Here is a 23,584-nt window from a genome sequence, read left to right as displayed (position 1 = left end):
TCTCTCTCTCTCAAAAATAAATGAAGATTAAAAACTAAAAAAAATATATAGACACCCCAATTCTTTAAATCGGCAGAAACTACATTCAACATGTTTTTCACCGTTAGATTGACAGGGACTTAGGGACTCTGACCACACAGATTTCTTTTTCATGAAAATTTACTATATATACACCAGCAGAGCAATTTCAACCTGGATGGTTAATCAGATCATGAAAATAGGCTCGTTATGTAATTATGACAGTTCAGTGGTACTCATTAAGATCAGATTCCGCCTATAATATTACATTTTATAACATCAACAATAGAACATTTTCTCTGCACAACAGAGAAATACAACGTCTGTGAAAGCATATTCCATGGACTGATGATGTTAACGGGTCTTACGTTTAAAAAAGAGGTTCCTTAGTCCAACAAGCTCGGGAAAGCTAAGCTGACATCTCGGTGCCTTTTAGATAGTAATGTGCTTTTTGAGTCTCCAAAAAGAAATACGTAGCTACGCCAGCTATCCAAGAACAGGCATCAGACGTGTGGATAACGAAGTCATCTGAGACGCCCCAGCTCTAGCAAACGTCATGCAGAGAAGAATCCAGGAACTCGACCAACAGGTAGAGCCGTGACAGCTTTCTCCAGCCATCCAATCTACTCTAGCTAAGACCTTAGTTATTGTGGAGCAGAGGCGAGACCGCCCCACCGTGCCCTGTCTGAATTCCTGGCCCCAAAGGCTGTGAGATGAATACAGTTGCTGTTTTGTGACACTAAGGTGTAGGCTAATTTGGTAGGCAGCAGCAGATTCCTGGGCAGTTTTGGTGACATGAGTACAAACGTGAGGTTTACCTTGATATTTGGCATAAAATGGATGTTCACTAACATGAGTTTCTTTCCTTTTTTTCCTCCAGAGGCCTTCCATCATGTGGCCCACATGCCCATGGTTGACTCTATTCTTATGTAAGTCGTGATGCTGAAAGAGAATAAAGGTGATGACAGGACAAAAGTCAAGATTCCAGATACCTAAAACACTGAAAATGTGGATATCCGTGGGGGTGAATATCTGGGCGAAAGAAGGTCTGTCTTAAGATTGACCGGCACTCAGTCATTCTCCACAAGGAATGTAAATTGTCCTCCTCTACTTTCTGGTGTATTTGCAGTGATTTTTAAATATGTCTGCAAATTTCTTGACTCTCACCACATCGAGAGGTTGGATCTAGATCCCCACCCATTGAAAATGGGTGGGATTTTGTGACTGGGTTGACCAAACAGAGTATGACAGAATTAATGTTATGTGACTCTCAAGGCTGGTCATAAAGACGATTCGTTTCTACCTTGTGAGCTGGAATATTTGCTCTTTTTTTAATGTTTGTTATTTTTGAGAGAGAGAGAGGGAGAGAGAGAGAGGGAACGTGAGCAGGGGAGGGGCAGAGAGAGAAGGGGACACGGAATCCGGATCAGGCTCCAAGCTCCGAGCTGTGAGCACAGAGCCCGACGCGGGACTCAAACCCATGAACCGTGAGATCATGACCCGAACGGAAGTTGGACGCTTAACCAACTGAGCCACCCAGACGCCCCTGGAGTATTTGCTGCTGAAGCTTTCGGCAACCATCAAGCAGTCTGATAGTTACAACGAAATCCGAACTAGCCCATGTAGAGAGACCACATGGAGAGTCCCAGAGACTCCTGGAAGAGAGATACCTGAACAGCCCCCGCTGTTTCCAATCCAGTCTTTGCCCGGCGGCAACCACATGAGAAAATCAGAGCCAGAACCATTCAGATGAGCTCTTTCCCAACTCTCCTCTAAATTCCCGTCACACAGAAACCATTAGCAATGATAAAATAATTGTTCCCCTAGGCGGCTAACTTTTGTGGTGGCGCGGGCTAATAGCCAATTGGAACTGTATCCTTTCGGGGCGCCTGGGTGGCTCAGTCGGTTGGGCGTCCGACTTCGGCTCAGGTCACGATCTCACAGCCCGTGGGTTCGAGCCCCGTGTCGGGCTCTGTGCTGACAGCTCAGGGCCTGGAGCCTGCTTTGGATTCTGGGTCCCCCTCTCTCTCTGCCCCTCTTCCACTTGCCCTCTGTCTCTGTCTCTCTCTCTCTGCGAAAAATACATAAACATTATGTGTCTCCCTCTTTCTCTGACCCTGCCCTGTTCATGCTCTCTCTCTGTCTCAAAAATAAATAAGTGTTAAAAAAAATTAAAAAAAAAAGAAACTGTATCCTTTCAGATACATTAGTAAAGTGTTAGACTCTTGTTAAATTATGATCACCAGGTAGTGCCCATTTTCCTTTGTGTGTGTGTGATTCTATTAAATTTGGTACTTTTTTTTTTCTAACCACTCAACTATCTGTGGGCAAATGATATATTTACCCGTGAGCGGAAAGCCTCCATTCGTTAAGCTAACTCAAACTGCAAAAAACAGTTCTGACCTATGAAATAAAAAGTTACGTTGCGGGGGTGCCTGGGTGGCTTGGTCGGTTAAGCATCTGACTCTTTTTTTGCGTTTTTTTTTTTTTTTTTTTAATTTTTGAGAGAGAGAGAGAGAGTGAGAGCGTGCATGTGAGAGATGGGTAGGGGCAGAGAGAGCAGAGGGCAGTGGATCTGCGGCGCCCCTGACTCTTGGTTTCAGCTGAGGTCCTGATCTCACGTGGGATCGAGGGATCAAGCCCCCACTCTGGGCTCAGTGCCGACAGTACAGAGCCTGCTTGGGGTTCTCTCTCTCTCTCTCTCTCTCTCTCTCTCTGCGCCTTTCTTGCTCACCAACACGCATGTGCTCTCCCTTCCTCTCTCTCTCTCTCTCTCTCTCTCTCTGTCACACAATAAATAAATCAGCCTGAAAAAAGTTCAAGCGCATAATTGCTTTTTACATTTTCAGACACTCCAATCATTCTGTCTTCCAGTGGGCGCATACTTCCCCTGGGTGTTGAGATTTCTGGCAGACCAGAGTCCAGAGTTGGTGGACACAAGAAAAAGCATTGAGGACGGGGTTACTCAGACTTCTTTTCTTTGATTCCTATTCAGGAGGACACGAATAAAAGGACTGTTTTTACTCCTCTCTGGGCCGTCTCTTATCAGTCTACTCTGTATGGCGAGTGAGACGTGGATGTTTTAGAGGGGAAGAAATTTCAAGGAAGGATGCACAAACTCTTAAAGGCTCAGCTAACACAGATCTCCCCTGTCGCTATCACATTGGAAACTGCATAGCTTCTCCATAACACTAATCACTGTTTGGCTCATTTGGCAGGGACCCCAAGTCCACAGCCCTGGCAAAACTCAGGCTTTTAATTGCCCCTGAGCTTTACTTCCAAATGTGCCTCTCCGCTTTCCACATGATTGAAAGTGAAAAGACCGGCTGGCTTCTTTACCTGTTTTCACAGAAAATCACCCCCCAACTACGACGACCAAGAGTTCAGCAACTTTGCTGTAGACCTCAAAGGCCGTGGAGGGTTGTGAAGTCACAGAGGACAGGGTGTTCTTTCTCTCCTCTGGCTCTCACCCTCTTTCTCCTTATGTCGCTAGATCATCTTCTCTCCTTTTCACATGTACTGGTTTCTTACCCTTCTCACCCAAAAGCCCTTTTGGATTTTAATTTTTGAAAGTATGCCTTAAAAACTATAAATCGAGGGGCGCCTGGGTGGCTCAGCCGGTCAGGCGGCCGACTTCGGCTCAGGTCGTGATCTCGCGGTCCGCGGGTTCGAGCCCCGCGTCGGGCTCTGCGCTGACGGCTCGGAGCCTGGAGCCTGCTTCCGATTCCGTGTCTCCCTCTCTCTCGGCCCCTTCCCCACTCGGGTTCTGTTTCTCTCTCTGTCTCTCAAAACTAAATAAACATTTTTTAAAAATTTAAAACTATAAATCCAACTACAGACGAAAACTTTTGGCATCTGGAGAGAAATATATAGCCTTAAATGCTTAAGCTGAAAAAGAAGAAAAGAAAAATAATTAACAGGATAAGCATCCGACTTAATAGAGGGTCTATAAAACCAATAGTGAATTCTTTGAACAGACTCATATATGTGCAAACTTGTGGTAAGATTGATCAAGAAAAAAAGCAAAAATACAAAAATACTAAGAATGACAAAGGATACAGGGGTGCCTGGGTGACTCAGTCGATTAAGCACCTGACTCTTGATTTCAGCTCAGATCATGATCTTACGATTTCTGAGTTCGAGCCCCACATCAGGCTCCGCACTGACAGTGTGGAGCCTGCTTGGGATTCTCTCTCTCCCTCCCTCTCTGCCCCTTTCTCTCTCTCTGTCTTTCTCTTTCTTTCTCTCAAATTAAATACATTAAATAAAAACTTTGAAAAAAAGAATGAGAAAGGATACAGGCATTAAAAAGAACTTTGTCCAGGAACCCATGGGGGAGGGGGAGGAAAAAAAAGAGAGAGAGAGAGAGGTTAGAGTGGGAGAGAGCCAAAGCATAAGAGACTCTTAAAAACTGAGAACAAACTGAGGGTTGATGGGGGGTGGGAGGGAAGGGAGGGTGGGTGATGGGTACTGAGGAGGGCACCTTTTGGGATGAGCACTGGGTGTTGTATGGAAACCAATTTGACAATAAATTTCATATATTGAAAACAAAACAAAACAAAACAAAATCAGGAAATTATTCTGAATAAAGTATGCATTTTAATTAATAAAAAAAAAAAAGAACTTTCTCAATACGTTAAAAATTTCAGGCAAAAAATTAAAAATAGATCTACCCTATGACCCAGCAATAGCACTGCTAGGAATTTACCCAAGGGATACAGCAGTGCTGATGCATAGGGGCACTTGTACCCCAATGTTTATAGCGGCACTCTCAACAATAGCCAAATTATGGAAAGAGCCTAAATGTCCATCAACAGACGAGTGGATAAAGAAATTGTGGTTTATATACACAATGGAATACTACGTGGCAATGAAAGAATGAACTATGGCTTTTTGTAGCAACGTGGATGGAACTGGAGAGTGTTATGCTAAGTGAAATAAGCCATACAGAGAAAGACAGATACCATATGGTTTCACTCTTATGTGGATCCTGAGAAACTTAACAGAAACCCATGGGGGAGGGGAAGGAAAAAAAAGAGAGGGAGGGGGCCAAATCATAAGAGACTCTTAAAAACCAGGAACAAACTGAGGGTTGGTGGGGGGGGGGGGTGATGGGCATTGAGGAGGGCGCCTGTTGGGATGAGCACTGGGTGTTGTATGGAAACCAGTCAGACAATAAATTTCATATTTACAAAATAAATAAAAATATGTACAAGAAAATTTCAGGAAAATGCTCAAATCCCTAGAAAAATATAAAATTAACTCAAGATGAAATAAAGTGTCTGAAATACTACTTTAAAAACTCCTTTCACAAGGAGGACACGTACGAAGAACATACACATTTCTATAAGTGATTCCAGAGGGGAATTGCCCAACTCTTTTTATGAGACCAGCATAAGCGGGATGTCAAAACCCACCTTCGACAGTATGAGAAAGGAGAATCATAGGCTATCTGAATGATTGATGTAACGCAAAAAGCTAAATCAAATACTACCCAATAGGACAGTGTAATGTAAAATAAAAGTAATATATCATGACAATATTGGGTTTATCCCGGCAACAGAAGCTTGGATGAAATAGAAAATCATCTGAATACACGCAAATGTGTTTAATGAACTTTTAAACAATTCCGAGCAAGATTCATACTTAATGTAAGAACGGTAAAAGCGTTTCCTTAAAGAGCAGGAACAAAAGACAATGGACTGTGTTATCAGAAGTTCTATATCTACAATCGTCATAATGAGCACAGTAAGGAGAGAAATCAAAGATGCGAGGGCTCAAAAACAAGAAATAGTAAACTGCTGTTTTTCAAGAGTGAGATTATTGTCTCTATCGAAAACCCAATTTATTAGAATTTGTAAAAAGTTGAGCAGGATGCCGGGGGCCGGGGCGGGGGGAAGTTGTATTCAAGAACGGATTGTCCTCGACAATAGTTTGTTAATGGATAAACAATATAACAAGGTGTGAATGGTGACATCCAAAGCATAAAAAGGTGGAGACTCAAAGGGTAGAGTGATCCAAGTTAAGTTGCTATCAGCTTAAAATAAACCATTATGTCTATAAACAGTGTTATGTAAGCTGCACGGGAACCAAAAAGAAAAAGCTTACAGTAGATACACAGAAGATAAAGAGAAGGGAACTAAAGCATATCACTACAAAAAATCAATTCACAGGAGCGCCTGGGTGGCTCAGTCGGTTGAGCGGTGACTTCGGCTCCCTGTCGGGACCTCACGGGCTCGTGAGTTCGAGCCCCATGTCCGGCTCGGTGCTGACAGCTCGGAGCCTGGAGCCTGCTTCGGATTCCCTGTTTCCCTCTCTCTCTCTGCCCCTCCCCCACTTGCGCTCTGTCTCTCTCTCTCAAAAATAAAAGAAACATTACAAGATTTTTAAAAAATCAAGTCACAAAAGAAGACATTGAAGAGAGGAGGAAAAGAAAAAGCAGCCAGGGAATAATGAATAAGTGGCATTAATAAGTCCTTACTTATCAATAATTACTTTAAATGCACATAAATGGCTTCAGTTCTCCAAACAAAAGACAAAACTCAGCTATATACTGCCTACAAGAGACTCGCTTCTGTTCTAAGGACACATTTGTTAACATATCTGAAGGGAAAAATCAGCAGTGGTACAACAGTGTAGGGCTTCAGTACCTCACTTTCAACAACGAATGAATCTTCCAGAGAGAAAAGCAATGCAAAAATGTTGGACTTGAACTGTACGTTAAACCGGAAGGACCTAACAGACATACACAGAACATTCCATCCAACGGCAACAGATACACGCTCTTCTCAGAAGCACACATGAAGTATTCGCCAGGATAGGTCATGTTACATCACAAAACAAGCCTTAGCAAATTTGAGAAGATTAAAATCACGCCAAGTATCTTTTCTGACCACAATAATATAAAGCTAGACATAAGTAGCAGGAGGAAGATAAGGCAATTGATAAATATGTGGAAATTAAACAACCCGCTCCTAAACAGCCAATGGACCAGAGAAGAAATCAAAAAGAGAATAAAAAAACATCTTGAAAGAAGTGATCACGGAAACAGAGCATACCAATACTTACGGGATGTAGCAAAAGCAGTTCTAAGAAGGAGAGTTATAGTGATAAACACCTACATTAGGAAAAAAGAAAGATCTCAAATCAATAACCTAACGTTACACCTCAAGGAACTAGAAAAAGAGCAAACTAAGCCCAAAGTTAGCAGGAGGTAGGAAATAACAAAGATCAGAGCAGTAATAAATGAAATAGAGACCAGAGGACAATAAAAAAAAAAAAAAAAAAAGATTAACAACATGAAGGGCTTTTTTTTTTAAAAACAAAAAAACACAAACCAAATTGACAATGCTCTAGCTAGACTAATTAAAAAAGGGAGAGGACTCCAACATATAAAATCATAAATGAAAGAGGAGAGATTACAACTAAAATAAATGTGTGTGTCTATAATTAACCAAATCGAGGGTTTCCGGGCCATTACTTTGTTGTTATAAATTTGTATTAGATTAAGAATCATTTTAGAAACGAGCAGAGCCAATGTAGCAAGAAGTCAGCACCTGTGAAGGCAGTCGGGATCACTGGATGGGCTGAGGACCAAGAAAAGGACAATCCTCCCTGTGAAAAGAAACCTTAACCTCTCATTCCTTAACGACCCCCTAGGCCCCCCCCAGGCCAGTCCCTGAAACAGCTACTCCCCAAAAAAACCCCAGGCCTGATCCCCACCTGTCTTGTCAACAGACCTTAGACCAACCCCTAGCAAAACCCGCAACTGCAAATCCCATTGGAGGGCAACGCATTCCGATGCACCTGCAACTTTTTACTCCTTGGAATTCTTGCCACTGACCCCTCTCTTGATCGATAGTACTATTTTTATCCCCACTGGCCAGTCTCTTGATCAACAGTACTATTTTTATCCCCAGCAGCAGGCCGAAGTTCCCTAAAGCTTCTACCTTATAGATTCCCTTATGCGGGCACTTCCTTGAATTCTGACACTATTAAATTTTCGCTAATTCTTCAAACTCTTTCCTCCTGACATCACGTACCCATGATTTTTCTCCTACTTCTATGTAGGAGGGGCATCCTCCTCTGGAGGCCCATCAATAGAGTTTCTCAAGACTTGGTTTGTTTGAGGCCCCTTTTCCCTCTCTCTCTCTCTCTCTCTGTAACTCTTCCTATGAGGCAAAGTCATCCACATCCAAGGATGATTGTTATTTTTTTAAACATTTATTTTTATTTTGGAGAGAGAGAGAGCACAAGTGGGGAAGGGGCAGAGGGAGATTGAGAGAGAGAGAGAATCTCAAGCAGTCTCCACCCTCAGCACGGAGTCTGATGCAGGGCTCGATCCCATGACCCTGGGATCACGACCTGTGCCGAAATCAAGAGTTGGACCCTCAAGCTCCTGAGCCACCCAGGTGCCCCCACAGGTGATTATTAAAAACGGTATAACCCCATCCCAAATCGCCCCTCTGAGATTCAGACCAGTGCATCCAACGTCAGACACCCCAATTCAACAGGTCCACGTTGGACTTTATGCTTTCTCTCCAATGTCTGATCCTCTCTTAGTGCCCCTTACTGTTTTGATTGTTTCCAGTAGGCTCCATGCTGGGTGTGTCAAAGCTCAGGTCAAACTTCATTTCCTGAAGGAAGCCAGGTAGAAATGCTTTTCTACCCGCACCAGAGTACAGGCCAAAGGAGGCCTCCAGGGCAGGAAAGGAAGGCATTTGTAGAACCTTGTTTTCTCATTCTTCCCTACATCTGTTTTATATATTGGTAACTTGGGAGCTCTAGTTTCCAAAACTCCCTGCATCTCCTCATATCACCACAAGGTCACAGCCGCGTCCCTGGGAAACACGGGTCCATGGTTTTGCATCATGGCCAACTTGGCAGTTGACAACTGACTCAACTTTGAGATATAAAGGACAAAAAAATCCATCCTTTCCTTGTCCCCATTGATCTTGAGATCAAGGAGCTGTTATTCTTATTAGGCACTAAGGAACAGAAACCAAGAACTTCCCTTTTTCAGCCCGGATGGACACAGATCTCCAACAGTTCAAGATTGGGTCTAAATTTAGAATTGCTAACGTTGGAGTGTTTGCTTAGTCCTACAAGTACGCTATTCTCCTGAGTCTAATATTTAAAGCCTACCTATTTGTTTTTCCCATTCACGAATTGCTACAGACTGTGACTGCTAGTCAGCTGGGAGTTCTAATCGTAACCCTTAAAAATGCTCAAGTCATTCTGACTTGGACCCTGTTCACCCAAAGACATAACCAACGTATTTTACTTTAGCAAAACGTACTTACCATTTTCCCCATGCGAGTCTGTCTTACATGTCTCCTGGTTTCTCCCCAGAATTTAGTAGTGAAACTACCATTTATGGGAACACATTTTGCTAGTTGTCCCAATTTGGAAGAGTCACAGGAGCCACATTGCTAAGTTGTGATGACACATTGTGCTGTGGCTGAACTGCCCCAAACAGGAAAATATAAACTGTAACAATCTACTCCAGAAATGGGAGAATGGGCCACCTCCTTAGATTTGATTAGATATTAATCGTGTCAATCATTTAGGGGCCCCCGCCCATTTTTCAATCATTTAGGCACCCCCCCATTTTTTCCAGCTTTCTGGAGATGTAATTGACATATGACGTTGTGTAAGTTTAAGGTGTACAATGTCATGATTGTATATATGCATATATTGCAAAATGATTACCACGATAGGGTGAATTACCTCACCTCCATCACCTCACATAGTTATAATCTGTGTGTGTGTGTGGTGGGAACTTTTACATTCTGCTTCATTAGCGACTTCCAAATACACAATACGGTATTGTCATGCTGTCGATTACATCCTCTGAACTTAATCACCTTATAACTAGACGTTTGTACCATTTGACTACTGTCATCCATTTCCCCCACTCTACACTCCTCACCTCTGGCAACCGCCAATCTGTCCTCTGTTTCTAGGAGTTCAAGTGTTTTAGGTTCCACGTATATGTAAGATCATACAGTATTGGTCTGTCTCTGTCTGATTTATTTCCGATTTAGTTCTCTGATTTCTTTAGCATGACGCCCTCAAGTTTCATCCATGCTTTTGCAAATGGCGAGATTTCATGAGTTTTTTTTATGGCTAAATATAAATACGAAGAGTATATCCAGGGGCGCCTGGGTGGCTCAGTCGGTTGAGCGTCCGACTTCGGCCCAGGTCATGATCTTGCAGTTTGTGAGTTCAAGCCCCGCGTCGGGCTCTGTGCTGACGGCTCGGAGCCTGGAGCCTGCTTCGGAGTCTGTGTTTCCCTCTCTCTGTGCCCCTCCCCCGCTCACACTCTGTCTCTCAAAAATAAATGTTTAAAAAAATTTAAAAATGAATATATATATATATATGTATATATACATATATAGTCTTTATCCATTCATCCAGTGATTGATGGACACTCAGTTTGTTTTTATGTCTTGGCTTTTGTAAATAATCCTGCTATGAATATGAGTTTGCAGATATCTCTTTGATATGATGATTTCATTTCCTTTGCATATACACCCAGAAGAGGAATTGCTGGGTCGTAGGGTAGTTCTATTTTTAACTTTTCGAGGAACCTCCATACTGTTTTCCGAGGTGGCTGCACCAGTTGGCATGCCCACCAGCGGTGCACCAGGGTTCCTTCTCTGTACACGCTTCCAAGCACTTGTTATGGCTTTTTGATAATAGCCGTTCTAACAGGTGTGAGGCGATGTCTCGTTGTGGTTTTGATTTGTATTTCCCTGCCGATGGGTGATGTTGAGCGCATTTTCGTGTCCTTGCTGTCCATTTGAGTAACTTCTTGGTTGTGACAGTTTCTATCGAATTTCTCAGTTAACTCGTTGCATTTCTCAGCTCTTGGATTTCGGTTTGGTTTTTTTATGGTTTCTATTCTTTTGCTGAGCTTCTCATTATGTCCCTGCACCGTTTTCCTAATTTTGGTGTCTGCCTGTGTGTCCTTGTAGTTCGCTGAACATCTTTATGAGGGTTATTCTGAATTCCTTATCAGAATTCCTTGGCGGTTGATAGATCTCTCTTTCCTCACCGTCAGTTATCGGAGCTTCGTTAGTATCTTTGGCGATGTCATGTTTACCTGATTTTTTTTTCCATGATCTTCGATCCCTTGCATTGGTCTCTATTCATCTGAATAAGGGGTCTCCTCCTGTAGACATTATAGATTCACCTGGGCGGGGATAGTTCTGCACCACTCGGCTCAGCCTGGTGCCCAGGATGGGTCAGTCGGTGCCATCCTTGGGAAGGTGGAGCTTCCTTTTGAGGGTCTCTATTTGGGCAACACGCCACAGCCTTGGGGGTGGGGTCTCACACGCTGTGATCCCCGACGGTTCTCTGCGATGAGGCGAGGATTCGCGCTGTGCCCCGGAGTCGGGCTGGGCCGTAGGCTGGGCTTCGTGATCAGGTAAGGCCCCTGGTTGTGCTCGTTTGCTGATCGGGCTCACTGGCCGGACCCTTTGGTCAGGAAGATCGTCCAGTTGTGTCTTGCAGTTGGGTGGGGCCAGAGACTTGGCTCCACGGTTGGGTGGGGTCACTTTTCCCGGGCTTTTTGTGGTCGTTGTTGTGGGGAGGGGCCGCAGGGAATGCGTCATGACTGGACTGCATCACTGGCTGGGCTCTGGGGCTGGGGGGGGGGGGGACTGTGGACTAGCTTCTGAGGCCGTCCAGTGTCACTGTTAAGGCTTTCCGGTTATTCAGAGCCAGAGGCTCTATTCTTCACTGTTGGGCTGCAACACCGGCTTCATTTCCGGCCCAAGCATGGCTATCGGATGGGCTCTGTAGCTGCCCAGATTCTCTTGGCAGGTGACACTCCAGGTGGCAGTTGGGGCTTCACATTGGCTTTCCTGCCCGTGTGGCTCTGAACCAGGCAGAACTGCCCACTATGCTCCCCAGTCATACGGGGGCCACTAGCTCAGCTCTGGGGCAGAGTTGCTGGCCGGAAGCCCTTCTGGAGCACAGCCGGGGCCTTATTGCCATCATGGTGCACGTATCATCCGTCCTGTGCCGGAAGGCTTCGACTTGCTCGTCCATAGATGCTAATGTACTCAGGCCAGATTCACTCACAAAGCCACACAGGCATTCCCGCAACACCACACTGCCAAACACACCAACTTGCGCATGGTGGGGCATTATCCGCGTCTTTTTGGTTGACTGCAGTTGTTTTAGGGAAGGCCCACCGACAACTTTGCGGCTTGCTACAGTGTAGGGCCTGAGTCCGTAGGCCATACTCACACGCAGCCTGAAAGCACACGACTGGATTGGAGAAAAGAACCTGTCCCGATCAAACGGTTAAAGTCCCAAGAGCTTGGCAGAAGAGAGGAAGGAATCATGGGTGGCATCTTCTCAAGACTGGGTTTTCCGCTTGCCGGGTAATCATACACAGGTGAGGGCAATACAAATACATTTTTTCCTGAAAGGTAAGCTACGGTTACCAACGCCAAGGTAGAAAACAAGACGGGAATTGTTGTGACAAACAAAGAGCCATAAGCAATCGCAGCACCGCTAAACCCAGAGATCGTGCCAAGCTTCAGGTTATAGGGATGACTCCCTAAGGCCGGAAAGGGTGTGTTATTACTTTAGGTTCAAGTTCTGAGTGCAGTTTTTTCAAAACCAGAAATAACATCCTTTGCAGAATTCAATTTCAACTTGGCAGTGGAGTCACTTTGTTTTCGTGCTGATTCACTCAGAACATGCCGAAGAAAGTACCGGCAATGATGTTCATGAAGTTCTTGATAAAGCAGGAGACAGAGCGAGCGGTCTTTGAGGCTTCTCTGAATGATTTCTCTAAATTCTTTTTGAATTTGAAAGACGAATCTGCACTCCTTCAGGCTCTGAAGGTCAGGCTAGACCAGTTACGACTTTTCCAGGAAATGAGTCATAGTAGGACCAGGGGACTCATTTCTAGAAGCCGGGAGGGACGTTTCATCCAGAGCCTGTAGGTGGGGTTTTCCCTCACAAAAGACTTCAGGGAGTTCCAGAGGCGTGTGCAAACTTGAGATGGGAATAGTCAACCTGACACAAGTTTGCCCTGGGGATTCTGCCAACTCTCTTAACTCTTGCCTTGGATTTCCCCACCCAGCACGGCTGGTCCTTTCCATTCCTTCTCATTCTTCTCTCATTTTCAGCTCACTGTCCAACATTCCTCCCTACAAACTCCAAATCTTAAAACCTGAGAATTCTTAAATAAGCATCATTTAGAATTCTCTCTTCCTGGAAGACTTGGGAGGAGGCTGCAACAGCCATGGAGAATTCATAAGAATCATCGCTGGGTGGCGGGCGGGGGTGGGAGGCTGTGCATTCATAATTCTTTTGAAATTTGTCTTCTCTATAGAGTGAAATTTATAGTTTTTGTGTTAACATTCAGTTAAGTGGCTTCACTTCCTTCCTTCCTTCCTTCACCGAAAATGTATTATGCGCCTACTGTATGCCAGGTGTGGTGGCTGGGAGATCCCGCGATAGAAGACACAGTCGCTACCCACAAAGATTTTTATGGCGTGGCGAAGAAGGTAAGAAACATGATAATGATAATTACCCAATTCCTGGAGCCCTGAAAGATGAGTAGTAGTTAATGAGGAGGTGATGTGTATGCGTGTGTGCACTCTCCTTTCAGTTGTTCAATGTCTCTCCTTCTCATTAGGTTGTGATACTCAACACTGACAACATTGTTTCCAAGCAAAGCCTTGGGCTCAGGAGTCTCCATACGAGGATAGAGCAAACCGGTAAGTCATGCTCTCCCCAGAAAAGGGTGAGGAGACAGCGGAGAGATCACAAGGAGGGGAGCTACTGGGATTTTCAAACGTGAGGAACTTCTGGGGTTGCTCAGTTTTACAAAGGCTCAAGTTATCACCCAAAGTCACTTTCTAAAGCTTATGACATGGCAGTAGGATTCTGTAGGCAGAAGAGTGAAGTGGACCAAGCTTTCCTCAGTCTACCTTTTCGTCTCTCTGGTACCCCCAAGTTTTCTTCTCCCTTCCCCTGCTTTCTTCCCAATGTTCAGGAAAGAAGCAGCAGGTTCAACTCTTCTTTGGGTTGTGTTTTATTGCTTACCCCTCACAGGGACATACGCACCTCAGTAAACGGCAGTGTCTCCATTCAAAGTCGAAATCTGTAACGGAATGTATTTGGAAATCAGGGGGTAGGTGGGAGGGAACCCTTCTGGTGTCTTAACCCTTGCCCTGGTAGGCAAACACCTCTTCTGCCCATCCTGCCCATTTCTTGAAGGAATGATCTTGACACTTAATGGCACTGAGGAGCAAAAGGGAAACCTATCCTACACACCTTCAACTGTAGGTCAGGGTCCATCAAGGTGAATTCCAACGGCTGCCCAAATTCTGTAGCTCTATTGGAATATAGTTGCATCTAGTGTTAGGCAAACTGAGTAAACTTTGCACTGGTTTAGAAATAGCTAATGTCGCAGGACGGATGATCTCTCCAGCTCCAAAGTGCCACAAATTCTATGAATTCTATCCCTATTAAGTTCTAGTTGTGACTTGGGGATAAGGCTACAAAATAAAATTAAAAGCTTAAGTTTGCCTTTTTTCATCTAAGTTTGTATGATGAAGCCATGCACGAGAATGTTAAAAAGTCCACCCTCTGATGAATATACAAAATGTGAACTAAATCTCCCTGCCACTCCTGGTTTCTCTACCCAGAGTCAAACACTGTTAATATTTTCTTGTAGATCTGCTCAGATATTTTCTGCGCATGCACAAAGATCTTAGTCTTTTTAAGAGAAGAATTTTTCCATTATGCAGGACTGCTAGAAACAGACACAATGAATAATATATTTTCTATTTTAGTGTATTTAACTTATTATTCTTTCTACTGTTTCTCGTGTTAAAATTCTTGTTCTTAAAATGATTTTCTTAAAAAACGCATACATATAGGCAGCAGAATATTCTCGGATCATTTACATAAACTGGAGAATTTGGGGAACATTCGATTTTTACTGGTAGTTGGGTTCTTTTTCAAAACACACTTACATAACCTCAGATATATTTACACTTAAGTTAAAAGTGAGCAAATTCATGTCAAGCATATATTTTTAATCTGTCTTCAGAAAGGATCACACATGGGGGTGTCTGGGTGGCTTAGTCTGTTAAGCATCCGACTTTGGCTCAGGTCATGATCTCACGGTTCATGGATTCGAACGCCGCGATGGGCTCTGTGCTGACAGCGCGGAGCCTGGAGCCTGGGGCCTGGAGCCTGGAGCCTGCTTCAGATTCTGTGTCTCCCTCTCTCTCTCTCTGCCCCTTCCCCTGCTCGCACTCTGTCCCTCTCACGCTCTCAAAAATAAATGTTGAAAAAAAAAATTAAAAAAGAAAGGACCACACACGTCAGGTGGTTTGTATTCAAATGCTGATGTTTCATTCATGGATCCATACTACTTTATAAAATATATAGTTTCAAAAATTCTGTCAGTGTGCCTTCTCGAAACTGTGACTGTTTGACACATTAGTAACTTCCTGGCATGAGGCTTTTTTGAAGGAACCACCCTAGCTCTATTCTAGGTCTTATGAATGACATATTAGATGATATCGGGAAAACACGACAGTATAGTTAATAGCAATTATCAGATAAGATCTGTGTGATTTTTGTTTTGTGGATTTCTAAAGAGAAGAATCCCAGGGAAGTGATTGTTTAGCTTCCTGAAATGCCTTTTAAACAAGGGTTTTTTTTTTTTTTTTTCAGCTTTGTGGAAAGCCTAGACGCCGAGCTCTTTATTGTTACTAAATGCTAAACTCTGTACCTCCGGCCAGACCTCCTGCTGCCTGAATTGATCCTATTAACCAGATGGTTGCTAGGTTTCCATTTCAACCTGAAATGACTCCCCCAGAGATGAGAGGGGGGGTATTTTGAGATGAAAAACCCAGCCCCTGGATACAGTTTTTATATCAGCAACAAGGTATGTCCCTGAAGAGAGTGTGAAACAGATCGTAGGAATGAACAGCGGTTTGTCGCTTTGGCTTTCAGAATGCGTGTAGGTGACAAGGAACAGAACAGGTGCAATGGCACCAAAGCACATGGGGCTGTCGGCTGGGGCCCTGGGGGTTTCCCTGCACCCACACACCCCCTAGATGGCTCCAGATGGATAGAAAACTCGAAACTTCTCCTTCCAGCATCAAGAGGCAGGTGATGAGCATTTGCTGAGGCATGTGACACAGAAGAAGCACTTGAACGTTAGGCAAAGACAGCCACCCTTGTTCTGTTCCCAGTAGGATGTAAAGGGAAAGCCCCACAAAATAGCAAGATCAGACCTGTGGAAACACCAAGCGGCTATAGCTGCAAACCTTATGTAAGTGCCTCTCAGGGATGCACAAAAGGAGAAAAGAGATGGGGAAAGAGAGCAGACTAAGTAAGGGAAGCCTAAGGAAAGGTATTGACATTTTTGTGGGGTGGGGAATAGTACTTGGAATCCGAAGGGATCAGAACGTTAGCGTGTTCGAGTAGTGTATTGGATCCAGGAAGACGAGGGGCCAAGTCAACAGTTAGGGAGAACTACAACAGAAGGGGAAAATTTGTCTACAGCGCTTTTTTTTTTGGGGGGGGGGGCAGTTGAAGACAAAGGAATTCGACCTATGATGGCGTATGCTGATTCTGAGGAAAATCTGGAATCATGGTGGGGTAGACTGTTCCATTGATGGCCTCCAATGAAACACACCTCGCGGCATTCATACCTTGTGTAGTCTTCTTCCGAACGGACTTAGGTTTGCCCATCTGACTGGCTTTGGCCAACGGAACGTGAGCAAGCAAGATGACAAGGAGGCTGGATGAACCCTCTACGTTGGAACTTGCCCTATGGGAAGACTGCATCTTGGAAGTACTGTTGTAAAGATACTTGGGCTAGGCCGTGGGGTGGAAAGAGGACACAGGGAGAGAGACGGTCGGTGGCGAGAGGCCACTTTACATGGTACTGCCCCAGCCAAACTCCCAACGGAATGCAGCTCCCTGAGTGACCTCAGCGATTCTACGTAGAGCAAAAGAACCTTCCAGCTAATACCAGCGAACCCACAGAGTTATGAGAATACTGAACTGTCATTTTAAGACACTAAGTTTTGGTGGCTTACGATCCAGCAGCAGATATCTGAAACAAATAGTCATGGGAATGCCCTCCTTTTCCGAAGGGGAACCTGGGACAGAAAATGGCCAAGGAATTTGCCCAAAGTCCTGCAACTAGTTAGCGAAAGAATGGGGACTAGAACTCAGATCTCTTGACCAATCCAGTACCCAAAACACTACTATCAATATCTAACACTTCGTAAAGAATTTCTGCATGCCAGGCACTATGGGAAGCATTTTATATTCACTGAGGCAGATACTACCATTATCCCCACTTTATAAGCCAGGGAACCAACGTTTAGAGAATAATTTGCCTGAAGTCACACAGCAGGTAAATGATAGAGCTTAGGCTTCTAAGCCTGCACTCTGGCTTCACAGATTTGTCTGAAGCAAGTCATTCTTGGCTTCAGATAAATTATAGGTTAAGTCTGAGTAAAATAAAACAGCCTATACAACAGCTCATTTCATCCATGTCTGTCTTATTCGTCAACTCATTTGAATTAAAAAGGAGTTGATCCCCACTAACTACTGTTGTTGAGGATTAAATCAGCTGGGCCTTGATCCTGTTCAGATATATGGTCTGCCACTTTGGGGATTTGGAAACCAACACTAACACCTTGTCACTATTTAAATGTTTGGCAAAAGTCTCTCTTTCTGTAAGTTCATATAGGACTTAAACCCGTGGCTTTTTTTTTTCTTTTTGCAATAAAAGTATCCATATGGTATTTTCTCGGTTACATTTGAATGATTGATATGTTATTTAGCAAGAACTGTTTGCTTCATAAGGAGCCTTAAAAATGCATATCTTTTATGCTTGAAAAATGTTTTTGGCAACTGAAGTAAGACGTTTAAGTATACCTCTTCTATAAAGCCTTTCTTGGCAAATCCTGGTCCTTAATGGCTCACTCCTTTATCCATTCTCCTTATTCAGTATATATTAAAGCGTTCTGGTGTGAATATACTAGACACAGGGGCACACAAATGAACAAAACAGAGCCCTGGTTTAACAAGTTCAGGGTAATGGCAATATATGTGGACATGTCCCGTAACAAAGGTTCGGGTGAAGTCTTCTTCATTGTTCATGAAGCCAATTTTGATTAAGTGCTGACCTTGGGCCAGATAGAGAGCAGATAGACAGACACAGCTCCTGTCTTCAAGATCCCACAGCCCAACGGGGGAGGCCGCTCATGGTCTGGTAGACACATTGAGAGAAGTGACGGGAACAAAAAGGAGGAGGCTGCTGGAATCATCTGGGGAGAGAGAGCTGGAGAGGGAGTATTGCTAAGAAAGGAAGATGGGGGAAGATCTCGGGCATGGTAACATTTAAACAGCCAGACGCGTGAAGGAGGGGAGAGGGGAGGAGACGCATTACAGAGCCAACGGAAAGTGCAAAGGTCCTCGGGGAAGAGGCGGGCCTGTGACTGGGGCTTGGTGAGCTCAAGTACTGGGCAGCGGTAGAGGACGAGCAAGGCAGGGAGTAGATCACATAGGCCTTGAAAACCATGGTAAGAATTGTCCTGTCATTGGGATGAACGGCCGAGAGGGGGACGGCATGGGGATGGTGCGATGCCGAGATCAAGGACTCCGGAGCCACGCTGTCTTGGTAGTGAATGTGCTCTCTTGGGTAAGCAACTTAACCTTTCCGTGCCTCATCGTGCTCATCCGTAAAGTGAGAAGAGGAATACACACCCTTGTGAATATTTAAGGCGTCAATAGACACAGGGTGCTTAGGAGTGCACCTGACATGAAGCATTTGGTCTGTTGTAGCAATTCAGCAAGGAAGGGGCCTGATCCGAGGCACGCTTTTTCAAGATCATTCTTCCTGCAGCGTGACGTCGAAATGTCCACCGACTGACAAATGGATCAAGAAGATGTGGTTTGTATACGCAAGGGAGTATTACCCGGCAATGAGAAAGAATGACATCTGGCCATTTGCAGCAACGTGGATGGAACTGGAGGGTCTTCTGCTAAAGTGAAATAAGTCAGGCAGAGAAAGACAGATACCATATGGTTTCACTCATAGGTGGATCCTGAGAAACTTAACGGAAGACCATGGGGGAGGGGAACAGGGGAAAAAAAGTTACAGAGAGGGAAGGAGGCAAACCATAAGAGACTCTTAAAAACTGAGAATAAACTGAGGGTTGACGGGGGGTGGGAGGGAGGGGAAAGTGGGTGAGGGGCACGGAGGAGGGCGCCTGTTGGGATGAGCACTGGGTGTTGTAGGGAAAACAGTTTCACAATACATTATGCTTAATTTTAAAAAAGGAAAGAAAAGAGGAGGTTGGGGGAGAAAGAGGAGAGACCTACCTTTGCTATTTATCTGAACTGGAGAGAGGACTTGGACTGGGCTTGGACTTTTAACTGCTATGCTCTCGTATTAGACCATATTGCCTCTCCAGCCATATGAGGTCACTTGACAGGTAGCTGAAAGGAGATTTACTCAGCATGGTCAGAAATGGACTTTGGTTGAGTTAGAACAAGCCAGACGCATATCCACCAGGAAGGTTAGTGAAACCAGAAAGATCTCTGAGATAGTAAATCATCCAGGTAGATGGGACTGGTATCTAGAACCAGAGGGACGCCTGGGTGGCTCAGTCGGTTAAGCATCTGACTTCAGCTCAGGTCACGATCCCGCGGTCCGTGAGGTCAAGCCCCGCGTCGGGCTCTGGGCCGACAGCTCGGAGCCTGGAGCCTGCTTCGGATTCCCTCTCTCCCTCTCTCTCTCTCTGCCCCTCCTCCGCTTGCACTCTGATTCTCTCTGTCTCAACAATCATAAGTAAGTGTTAAAAAAACTTAGAACCAGAGTGATCCAGCAGGGGACTAACTGAGCTTCCCACAGACAAGCTGAGGGAATTTGGTAGAAACCAGTGTAGTTCAATGAGAATTTCTGGGTGTTGACTTTGTGTATGCCCACAGTTGGGCAGACGGTTGGCACAACGGGTATGGCATTACCCTGATGTTCACAATCGTCTTCCAGGTGGGTAACAGGAGTCTATCCTGAATGCACTGACTTCTCGAGTCAGAAGTGAAGGCAGAGGCTCAATTCTAAACACCGGCAATGACCCTTTTACCCATGCTAAAGCGTGACTTTCTTAAGAGTCGGGAAATGATCTTATGTGTATTTTAAAAGCTGGTAGCTTTATTGAGATGTAATTCACAGAACATAAAGTTCAATATTTTAAAATATGAAATTCAGTGGTTTTTATGAAGCACACAGTTTGCGTGGCAGTTTGTCTGGCTTCCTTCACTTAGCATAATGTTTTCAAGATTCATTCATGTTGTAGCAGGTGTCAGAACTTTATTCCTTTCTATGGCCAAATAATATTACATTGTACGCTTATGCCACATTTTGTTTATCCAGTTTTCAGTTGATGGTTTTTTCCATTTTTTTTCTTTGAGGGAGAGAGAGAGCGGGAGCGAGTGAGCGAGAGAACAGGGGAGGGGGCAGAGGGAGAAAGAGAATCTTTCTTATTTTATTTATTTGTGGATTTTATTATTTTATTTTTTTTGTATCACTTACGGACAAGTTAGTAAGTTAGTTAACATATACTGTATACAGTGTGCTTTTGGTTTGGGGAGTAGATTCCCGTGATGCATCACTTAAGTAAAACACCCAGGGCTCATCCCAAGACCTGCCCTCCTCAATGCCCATCACCCGTTTTCCCCGCCACCCCCTTGCACCCTCGGTTTGTTCTCTGTACTTAAGAGCCTCTGATGGCTTGCCTCCCTCTCTCTTCGTAACTATTCTTTTTCTTTCCCTTCCCCCGTGGTCTTGTGTTGAGTTTCTCAACTTCCACATATGAGTGAAAACATATGATATCTGTCCTTTTTTTGGACTGACTCATTTCGAGAAAGAGAATCTTAAGCAGCCTCTACGCTCAGGGCGAAGCCCCATATGAGGCTCAGTCCCACGACCCTGGGATCATGACCTGAGCCAAAATCAAGAGTCGGGTACCCGACTGACTGAGCCACCCAGGCGCCCCAGGTTTTTTTCCAGTTTCGATTTTATGAATGATGCTTCTACGAACATTCATGTCCGAGTTTTTCACGGACATCTGCTTTCCCTTGAGGATACAGCTCAGGATAGAATTTCTGGGTCGTGTGATAACTGTATGTTTAATTATTGAAAGAACACCTAAACTATTTCCCAAAGGGCCTACGCCCTTTAACATTCCTTCTGTCGATGTGTAAAAGTGCTGATTTCTCCACATCCTCGTCAACACTTATTCTTGTCCATCTTTTTTAGTATAGCCATCCTAGTGCCGTGTTGTTGTTGATTTGTTTGTTTTTGCAGAAAAAAAAACCCCACTCCACGTCGTTGTATTTCAACCTTTATCAAAAAATGTGGGAAGTATTAAACATGTGTAGTCCTGAGCTTCCGATGCTGACCTCTGATCTCATAGGTAAAATGGGGAAAGAAGGTCAGAATAGAAGTTCAGAGGTCCTGCCACCCAAGGAGACTGGGGCCTGCCCCCTTGCCTCTTGGCAAGCAGGATGAGGCACAACTCGGCTTCCTCCTCCTCACTCCCCTCTTCACTCTCTTCTTCATCAGAAACGTCATTGCTTTTCGCGTTGCCCCGCGATCCGCGCAGGCCCGGAACGCGACTCCAGATGGAAGGTTACAGGGGGTTGGAGCTGGACGTCCTCCAACCTGAGCGTGAGTTGGACAACTCAGGACAACTTGAGGTTGGCCACCGGGACTGCAGTCTCCTGTCGGTCCTGGTTCCCGACCATGACTTCTAGGACATTACACTGACCTTTGGCCCCCTTGATGAGGCAGAGCGTGGTCAAAGCCAGCACACGCCCCACATCATCCTCTTCCTCTACCTTGAAGGTGAAAGAGCGGATCTGGCTGGATTGCTGACAGTCCACTTAGGAAAAGGAAAAACTGTCCATGGTGACGGGAGGCCAGACCTGCCGACCACCCTCTACCCTGCCCGGGCCTGGGCTCGGCTCTCCTGATTCTAAAATGCTAAGGCGGTGGCAACACCGGCGGCCGTGCTGCAAGCTTGCTGTGATTTTGGTTTACATTTCTTCCCTGATGACTAATGATGTTAAGCAAGTGCTTGTTGACCATTTGTATATCTTCTTCGGAGAAAGGTCCATTCAATCCTTTGCCTCTGTTTTAATTCATTTAATTGTGTGTGGTTTTTTAAAAAAATTGTTAAATGGTGTTCTTTATTTACTCTGGGCACAACGCCCTATCAGATATATTATTTGCAAGTATTTTTCCACTTATGTGAATTGTCTTTTCATTTTCTTAAAGACATCTGTTGACGCGCAAAAGTGTCTAATTTTGATGAAGTCTAATTAACGTATTTTGTCCTTAATTGCTTATGCTTTTGGTGTGGTCTCTAAGAAGACGTTGCCTAACCCGGGGTCATGAGGTTTTACTCCTTTATTTTCTTCCAAGAGTTTTATAGGTTTGGCTCTTACATTTAGGTCTATGATCTCTTTTGAATTATTTTTTGTATATAGTGTGAAGTAGGAATCTAATTTCTTTCTTTCTTTCTTTCTTTTTTTCTTTCTTTCTTTCTTTCTTCTGTCTTTCTTCTCTCTTTTTTTCTTTCTTCTTTCTTCTCTTTCTTTCTTCTTTCTTTCTTTCTTCTTTCTTTTGTATTTCTTCTTTCTTTCTTCTTTCCTCTTTCTTTCTTTCTTCTTCCTTCTCTCTTTCTTCTTTCTTTCTTTCTTCTTTCTTTTGTATTTCTTCTTTCTTTCTTCTTTCCTCTTTCTTTCTTTCTTCTTTCTTCTCTCTTTTTTCTTTCTTTCTTCTTTCTTTCTTCTCTTTCTTCTTTTTCTTTCTTTCTTCTCTTTCTTTCTTCTTTCTTCTTTCTTTCTTCTTCCTTCTTTCTTCTTTCTTTCTTCTCTTTCTTTCTTTCTTCTTTCTTTTGTCTTTCTTCTTTCTTTCTTCCTTTCTTTCTTCTTTCTTTCTTCTGTCTTTCTTATCTCTTCTTTCTTTCTTTCTTTCTTTCTTCTTTCTTTCTTTCTTCTCTTTCTTTCTTTCTTTCTTTCTTCTCTTTCTTTCTTCTTCCTTCTTTCTTCTTTCTTTCTTTCTTCTCTTTCTTTCTTTCTTCTTTCTTTTGTCTTTCTTCTTTCTTTCTTCTTTCTTTCTTCTTGCATGTGGATGTCTAGCTGCCTTGGCACCATTCGTTGAAAAGACTATTCTGTCTCTCATTGCATTGTCTTGGCACTCTTGTCAAAAATCAATTAACCATGAGATCATACTTATCTGTGATTTCTGCTCTACAACTTAGAGTACTGACTGAGCTTTGAAATTTCCTAGTTTAACTCAATTCAGACTTCCATCGTATTTGACCTGACATGACCTTTTAAGTCTGCCATGCTGATCCTTTGTACCACCAAGCTCCGGGACCTCCCCCCCCATTTACTCCTATCCATCCCCAAAGTTTTGTGTCCCTCTCTGGTGTGCATGTCGACAAAAGGAGCAGAGAGGTGGATGACCTCTGGTGGGGCATTTAAG

General features: G+C 44.1%; 1 pseudogene; it reads right to left on the bottom strand.

The window, feature by feature from the left end:
* Positions 1–21,500: 21,500 nt before the first annotated feature.
* LOC125931274 (nucleoplasmin-3-like) overlaps positions 21,501–23,584 on the bottom strand; it is a 63,626-nt pseudogene continuing 61,542 nt past the window's right edge.

Source organism: Panthera uncia, chromosome X, assembly GCF_023721935.1.
Source record: "Panthera uncia isolate 11264 chromosome X, Puncia_PCG_1.0, whole genome shotgun sequence".
NCBI lineage: Eukaryota > Metazoa > Chordata > Mammalia > Carnivora > Felidae > Panthera > Panthera uncia.
Note: the sequence above shows the minus strand (reverse complement) of the source record. Positions and strands in the feature narration are given on the sequence as shown.